This window comes from Gossypium raimondii, chromosome 3 (genome assembly GCF_025698545.1).
Source record: "Gossypium raimondii isolate GPD5lz chromosome 3, ASM2569854v1, whole genome shotgun sequence".
Taxonomy (NCBI): Eukaryota; Viridiplantae; Streptophyta; class Magnoliopsida; order Malvales; family Malvaceae; genus Gossypium; species Gossypium raimondii.
In genome coordinates, this window is record NC_068567.1 from 17,831,367 (window position 1) to 17,840,361 (window position 8,995).

At 27.8% G+C, this 8,995-nt stretch overlaps 1 long non-coding RNA gene across 1 annotated transcript; it reads left to right on the forward strand.

Annotated features, from left to right (window-relative positions):
* The first annotated feature begins 2,477 nt into the window (after window positions 1–2,477).
* On the forward strand, window positions 2,478–4,767 carry LOC105797351 (uncharacterized). The gene is made up of 2 exons (XR_001134777.2): window positions 2,478–2,694; window positions 2,841–4,767. It is a non-coding gene; the product is annotated as an uncharacterized LOC105797351 (long non-coding RNA).
* Window positions 4,768–8,995: the final 4,228 nt, after the last annotated feature.

Here is an 8,995-nt window from a genome sequence, read left to right on the forward strand (position 1 = left end):
TTATTAGTTGTTGTTGACTTTATGACGGAAAGATAATATGACAGTTTTAAAATTGATATGATAGTAAATTTAACCATTAATATTTAAACATTGTATAAATTTAATGATAATTCTTAAAAAAATTTATACTCAATATTTATAGAAACCCAAAATATGCCTAAATCTAATAATGTTGAGAAAGCCACAACAATTGGGTTATGATGACCCTGTAAGTGTTTATTGCAATCTTTGTTAACAATCATATTGTTCATCGTAGGCAAAATTTTGTGCATCAGACTAAGACACTCTTCCATTGCTTGTGCTTCTTTAATTTGACTAAACTCATAATTGCAATTACTGCCCCTCTAAAACACATAAAAATTTAATTTTGAATCGTAAAATTTGATAAATTAATAGCTTTTCAAACTAAAATTTAATTTTGAACTAAAATTTTAATTCTAATTTTGTGACACCCCAAACTCGACCTAGATGTTATAGTCAGATTATGGAGGTCACATCACTAGATAAAAGAAAGTACTAGTGTTTTGAAGAACCAATTCCAGCAAGTTAAAACTTTATTGTCTCATTTAAAAGAAAAGAACATTTCAAACATGTCAAAATATTAAGTTAAATTCTCTTATAAATGTACCCACTGAAATTATTTTTAATGAAAACCTCAAACTTAATTTGTAGCGACAATTACTTGAAAACTTAAAGTTTCGTTTTAGTCTCTTTAGGAAAAAATATTTATAAACCCGGCCTAGACGTTACGGTCGGATTATGGAGGTCACATCACTAGATAAAAGAAAGTACTAGTGTTTTGAATAATCAATTCCAGCAGGTTAAAACTTCATTGTCTTGTTTTTTTTCTAAAAAAACATTTCAAACATGTCAAAATATCAAGCTAAATTCTCTTATAAACGTGCCCGCTGAAATTTTTTTTAATGAAAACTTCAAACTTAATTTGCAGCAACAATTACTTGAAAACTTAAAGTTTTATTTTGGTTTCTTTAGGAAGGATTATTTATAAACCTGGCCTAGACGTTACGGTTGGATTACGGAGGTTACATCACTAGATAAAAGAAAGTACTAGTGTTTTGAAGAACCAATTCCAGTAGGTTAAAACTTCATTGTCTCGTTTAAAAAAAAAACGTAACATGTCAAAATATCAAGTTATATTCTCTTATAAACGTACCCACTAAAATTATTTTTAATGAAAACCTCAAACTTAATTTGCAGCGACAATTACTTGAAAGCTTAAAGTTTCGTTTTTGTCTCTTTAGGAAGGATTATTTATAAACCTGGCCTAGACGTTACGGTCGGATTACAGAGGTCACATCACTAGATAAAAGAAAGTACTAGTGTTTTGAAAAACCAATTCCAGCAGGTTAAAACTTCTTTGTCTCATTTAAAAAAAAAACATTTCAAACATGTCAAAATATCAAGTTAAATTCTTTTATAAATGTGTCCGCTGAAATTATTTTTAATGAAAACCTCAAACTTAATTTGCAGCGACAGTTACTTGAAAACTTAAAGTTTCATTTTGGTCTCTATAGGAAAAATTATTTATCATTTGAGCTTTATTTAAACTATCAATTTTAGACCTTGTGAGCTAAACAAACAGAAAATGTCCAAAAATTAATAAAGCACAATATAGTCCGAAATGTCTGATTTAAACACATAGAATAAAACCATAATATAGACTTCCAATAGAACTCAAATTCCAATAAATAGCCAAAACAAAAATAAATCAAACATGCACGACACAAGATTCAAACACCAAACCTCTAACATATAATCACATTACCTATCCACTAATCTAACTTAAATTATTTAACACTAGATAACATATCATGCTTATAAAATTGGTGCGTTACAAATTTTCTTTTCTATTCTTATTAAAATTCTTATTTTATAATATTATGTCTAAAATTAATATTTTATATTTTTAAAAGCATATTTTACAACAATAATAAACACTATCAAATTTTTAAGAGCTATTTTATCTCAATGATAAACTAACTCTATAGAAATATTAGTTTTTTTTTTTTTTTTACCATTCTAGTAAAGGAAGTGGAACTTTTTAACCTGATATCCGAAGTTTCTTTCCAAGTAGCACGTCAATGCTATGATTTGCACCTTCACCACCTAAAACTTTCTCCATCTTTCTTGCCAGAATTTTTTTAATCTTCATTATGAACAATATGATTGTTGCAGAAAACTAAGCACTGACAGCATTGTCATGACCAAAATATTGTGGGTTTCTCAATATTATCAAACTTACGTGTAGCATTTAAAATTTTCAAATTAAATTATGGGTTTCGAAATTAAGATAGAACTAATACAATAGGTTAACGTTAAGAGCATGTTTGGTTGGGTGTATTGGCATAGCCAATACACCCTTAATAAGTGGGCCCCACTTATTACGCTTCTAATCAGTTATTTGGTTTAATGTATTTCTATTACGGGACTAAACCATTACTGACCTAATCGGTGAAATCCACTGATTTCTAATACCTCCCTTTTGCTCCGTTTAGGCAATCGTTCAGTTTACCCTCCCTGTTTTACCCTCCCAGGCTTCACCTTTTATTTTCTTTTTCTTTACAACCGATTTGCTCCTTCTCAACCTTTTCTTTTCTTTTTGTATCATTATAGCTCCAAATTTTTGTTGTTTGATCGAATCCAAAATATTAGTCTCAGCTTCGCACAAAAACTGTAAGTCAAATACCTTTCTATCAGCAGTTTATTTCTTTATCGTTTTCGTTGAATTTTGCTGCTCGTTTAGTTATTTTTTCAATCGAATCCGTGATGGGTTATGAATATCGGATATATGTTATCATTATCTTTATTTCTCGTTGTAGTTCCTTGAATTTTTTTTATTTTGTGGAAACCAAATGAAAAGAATCAATGGAGGGGCTGATAAAATACCCTAAAATTGAACCAGAAGACAACCAGTTTCAATTCTTATCTTCCCAGGTAATTCTTATTATTTTTTCTTTCTCGTGTTAAATATCTGTTTGGTTGCATTGAAAACCAAGGAAAAGGAACTGGAAAGTTTGTAAATGTTGTTTCTCTGCTTTTTCTAATTGGGTTTAGCCCAGATGGTTGAATGAATAACCTTAACTAAGATGGAATACAATTTTCTATTGTTTATTCTTTTTTTCTTTGAAAAGGGAGCATCTGTTAGTTTTAGTTTTCTTTTTGTTTTGGATTAATTGTTATTTAGCTTCTCCAAGTAGAGGGTTGTTCTTAGTATTTCTTTGTATGACAAAATTTGAAGGTTCTTATTGGATGCCTGAGATTGATCGCACTGTTTTAGCATTGTTGCATTGTTAAGGATAGTCAGTAGCTGTTAGTCAAGAGTAGCTGTTAGTCGAAGCTGTTATACAATTGGTTCAATTGTAACTATTTGCTATCCATTATAGTCTACTAAGGAGTTAATAGTAGCTGTTAGTCGAAGCTGTTATACATATTCTTGTATGAATAGCTATAGAGACTTTATTGTAAAGAGATCATCTTTGCAGATTGATGGTATTTCAATATCAGATGTCTTTCTTCTTGTATGTTTAGTGTGTATCTTGATATGCATTGGTGTGATTTCCCAGTATTAGAGCAAAGTCATTGTTTAAATTGTAGGTTATTTAATTTGATATGGATTTTAGTATGGCAGCAAGTTTTATGTTGAAATGTACCTATAGGCTATAGCATATATTGCTTCTTCTTTTTTTTCTTTTTGCTCGCATAATATGCTTATCTTTGTTCTTTTAGTTTGTGGAATAACTTGTTAATCTTGGTGAATGATAGCTATTTTTATTTTGATTTTTTTTGTTATTGTTGTTTATTGGTTTAAGGAAAAACAATAGTGTTTTTTTTAATGATGGTGTTAGGATCTGGAAAAAGTGTTATGTAAGATGGAAAGCAGCTTAAAAGGTTTGAATAATTATAAAATTTATAAAATTTATAAAATTTACAATTATATTTTATTATCAAGTTTTTGTTTTAAAGTTACATATAATTATAAAACTAGAGTATGAGAAGTATAAGCTTATCCATTTGATAGCCTTTGTGAAGGAAGGAGAAGAGTCTGAAATGTGGGAGGACTATCCTTATCTCTTAAATGAGTTGTGAAGTTGTCGAGAGAGTTATTTATAAAAGGTTTGCCAATGAGATGGCAAGCAGACTGCTAGCTAGAAATTCATGCATCTTTGAATCACCAATTCAATTAATAAGCTTAACTAAAGGAAATAAGGACTTTACATCCACCAATTCAAGCAACCTATATGTACCCTTTTACAGTCTGCATTGTTCCTTGTTTCAATTCATTACATCATTCCTTCAACTCTGCTATATATTATTACCGTCTCCAAATAACCAAACCTTTTACTGCTAACTTGTAAAAAGATTATGAAAATACAACAGAGATCATTGAGACATTGTTGAAGTTGGCTTGCATGTAGACCAAGAAGCAGACCAAGCTGTCTGAGCCATGCAAGTTGCAGCTGAAGCTTATGCTGCTGTTTTGCTACTTTCAAATAGATATTTTATTATTTGGTTAGATATGAACTAAGTTGTTGATATGCTTGATGTAATTAGGTGCTGATAGATTGATAAATCAGCTTTACCAAGTGTACAAGCAATGTTTATCAAAAAGTTACTAAGCCACTTAGTGGAGTTAGGTATGTGTTTAGGTAACATTTTCTTATTTTTGACCAGCTGATTGCTTGGTATATGTAATGGCATTGTGCCTTCATTCAAATGTAATGAAACCTTTCAGAAAATTCTTCTTCATTTGGTCTTTACTTAAGCATTTTTATTCATAAAGATCTTGCTGTTTTTGTTTTGTTTGTTGAGCAAGATATCAATGCTTTATGCTTAAGTTTCTGTCAAAATTTCTCATTCTGTTTGGATATTTTTTATTTTTAATATTCCAAATTATTAAATAATGCATTTGTTAAAATAAAAATAATTAAATGCATAAAACTAATTAAATTATATGTTTAATTAAAATAATTAAATTATTTGTTTCACTAATGATATTTTAGCACATTAATTATGTATTGTAGTTTAAAAATAATAAAGTAGATTATATATTATTTTTATAGTGTTATATATTATGATTTTAGTAAATTCATATAAGAATATTTAATATTAAGAATTTTATTAAATTATATTTAATAATAATTATGTTAAAATATGATTAAATTATTTATTATTTATATTAATAATCTTATTAAAATTTAATAACAATAACAATAATCATCTGCCTAAAAAAAATTCTGCTAAGGGTATTCTAGTCATTTTAATTTTTTTCATTATGCTATTACACCTCTATTCCATTCAACCAAACACAAGATTACTATTACGCCTCTATTCCATTACATTCAACCAAACAGTTGATTTGCTATTACACCTCTATTCCATTACGTCTCTAATCCAACACAGCGAACCAAACGTGCCCTAAGAGTTAAACTTGTTCTTATGTCAATTTTAGAACTATTACATCATTTTTCATCACAAAATTGACAGCAAGTAACGAAATTGAACCAAAAAAGATAAACAAGATTGATTGGGCAACCATTTTAAAATTTTTATAATTGAGTGACTTACTGTGCAATTTACTCAAAAATAAATACAGTTGTAAAAAGTATTGGCACATGTAAATCCACTACTAGTTAAATTTTAAAAAGTCCTTTTTTATATATTGAAAATATGTAAGGATAAATTTGCGTCCAAAATATTCGGAAGGAGATATAAGGCTAGTAAATTCTCTAATTTACCCTAGTGGTTTAAAATAAAATTTAAAACAAATTTTATAATCTTAAAAGAAATAAATCTTAAAATTATACATGAACTATGGTTTAATGTGCAATTGTATAAATGAATTTTGATTTTGTGCAATGTTATACATGAAATTTTGATTTGATCCAATTCTTGTAAATTATTCATGCAATTATTGATATAACATCATTTTATGTTTATATATTGCATAAATAAATAATTAGATTTATTCAATACAAAGACAAATTGATGTATTTATTTCTTTAACTTTATATGATTAAATCAAAATTAAAGTTTTACGTATAAATTTGAACCACAATTAGAGTTTCATGTGTATGATTGTACCAAATTAAAATTCATGTATAATTTTGAGATTTATTCCATTTAAAAATACATTTATTGTGAAATTAACTCTCCCACCCATTAGCCAGCTGCATCTTCCTTCTCTTTATATTTCTTCCTTTTTCTCGCTAAAAAAATTCAAGCTTTCATCATCCTTAGAAATATGGAAGAATGAATGAACATAAGACGAATATGGAGAACTTACATTTCATTTATTGTGGGAAGAAACTTGGCATCTACCATTGTAAGAGTGTATTCCTTTAGTTATGAGAACTAAGAAAAACTTATACAAGTCATTTGAATATGAGAGTGATGCACTAAATTCCTTTAAGAAGTTTGCCTTGCGACAAAGACCAAAGGTGAAGTGTTGTAGTTTCTGATAAAAAAATATCGTGAAGAAGTCGTAAACTCTCTCAAACCTTTAGAAAGAAGTTCTTGTTGAATTGATGTATGCTTTTATCGAAAATTTCGTTATTGATGCAAAGATTTCTAAAAATTGTTAGTGGTTTTTTATTCTTCTCTTCTATATTTTGTTGTTTAAGATTTCAGAAATTGTAATATATTTTACTAAGTTAAGCCCCTTTTGTGATTTGGTGTGAAAGGTTTTTTATTTTATTTTTTTATTGAATAAAGATATGGTAAGACACTACTAAGGCATTACAAGACTATTTGGCTACCCAGTAATCTTAGCCCTTAACATCCTTGCATTCTAAGTTAATCAGCCATTCAAGTGCATTGAATTCTTAACTTCTTCTGCCCCCTTAAACAAGTCAAATTGAGAGAGATGGTGGGGAGGGTTGTAAATGAACCGAGTTTGAATGAATAAGCCTCTATTTATGTTCGTTTGTTTATTTTTAAGTTTGTTCGTGTTCAGTTTGTGTTTGTTAAGAATTTTAATTTTTTTGTTCATGTTCGTTTATTTAAAATTATGCGTGTTCATGTTCGTTTGTTTAATGTTCATAAACATGTTCGTTTAACTTAATCGAACAATGTTAATAAATAATAAACATGTCCATGAACATATAATTGAACATGTTCACGAACAGTGTTAATAAATAACAAACAAACAAACAAACATACATACATACACACACATATATTGTTTAGATATAAAATAGTCAAATGTAAATATTAATAATTATATTATAAATGAAAAAAATACAAACCAAGATAAATTTATTAATATATACTAATGGAACAATAAACGAGTTTTAAGATAATTTTATTAATATATACTAATGAAATTTTTATAAGAAAATATCATTAATAAATAAATGAGCTTATAAACGAGCCAATAAACGAGCTTGTTCGTGAGCATAAGCGAACCGAACACACCTCTGTTCGTGTTCATTTGTTTATTAAACGGACATAAAAATTTTGTTTATACTCGCTTATTTAACTTAATAAACTAATGTTATATAAACGGTTCACGAACAGTTCATTGAATGTTCTGTTTATCTACACCCCTAATGGTAGGGGGAGAGAGCCGAGATGGGGGAGGGGAGAGGGTTTTTTTTAATTTTTTTAATATTAATATAATTATTTTTATTTAATATTAATGTCAATTTTAAATTTATTATTATATTTTTTAAAATTATTTATGTATTTTTATATATTTCTTGAATTTTTTAGAATTAGGACTAAATTGATAACATTTGTAAATGTTGAGGGTTAATTTTTAAATTTATGACTAAATCGATATAATATGTAAAAGTTAAAGGCTAAATTTGTTATTATATCGAATTTTCAACTGCCACATCTACTTGCCATTTGTGATTTTAACATGAGTGACCAAAATGATCGAACTATGTAATGTGGGTGCTCAAATTGCAAACTTTCTATTTTTGGTGTATAAAATGAATTTTTTTTATAATTAGTGATTATCTATATATTTTACCCAATAAAAAAAAGGTAAGAAAATTTGAAGCGGTAATTTTGAAAGATGATTTATGTCTTATTAGTTCCTTGCGAAGGATGTTGTGTAGAAGTCGTGAAAAAGAAAATACATGCTCTATTGATGTATGCTAGGTTTCATTATTGGTTTGAAAATTTTAAAATTGTTAGTGATTTGTGATTATTCTCTTTTATATTTTACAAAATGTTATTTGTTTTACTAAGTTAAGCCCATTTTGTGATTTGGTGTGAAATGATTTTTTCATTCAATCATATATATTCGAAAGATAGATTTTAAGAGGATTTAAACAAAAATTATCAGGTTTATAGGGTTAGGAAAAAGATAGGCTCATTTAAAATATGAGTAGGATTTAGATTCAAACATTCAAGGCTTGAACCCGTCCCAATGCATTGTTTAAGTTTATATTATATTATATACATTAATTGTATCGTAATGTAAACATTAAAAAAATTAAGTTGCATGTATATTGACCGCAAGCATACATGCGCTAAAAATGTACAAAATATTTAAACAATTAAAAATGTTGTTTTTACTGCAGTGTACAAGTCAAATTGGTAAATGTAATTGTCAAGTTAATTACGAGTTAAGTAATTACTAATCTAATTAAGTTAAAATTACTAGTTCAATCGAATAAAAGTTGCTATTAATATTAATTCTAAATTAACAACTAAAAACATTAAACTAACTTTCTTCTTTCTTGCTAAAAATGATAAAAATAATGAAACGATGATCGATTAATTCACTAATCGCTAACTAAGCTAACAAACATTTTCTGATTGTATTATTTACCACTCCAAACTAGGAATATGCTCTCAATCTCACCCTATTTAAGAGCTACCACCTAAGCCCTCCTCTGTGTCTCACTTAGGTATATAGTTTTCCTCTCAGTCTCACCATTCGACACAATTATATCAAAATATTACAAAACAAACTCTCCTTTCAGTCTTGTTTGTTTAAATATTTCACTGGAGTTGTCGATTC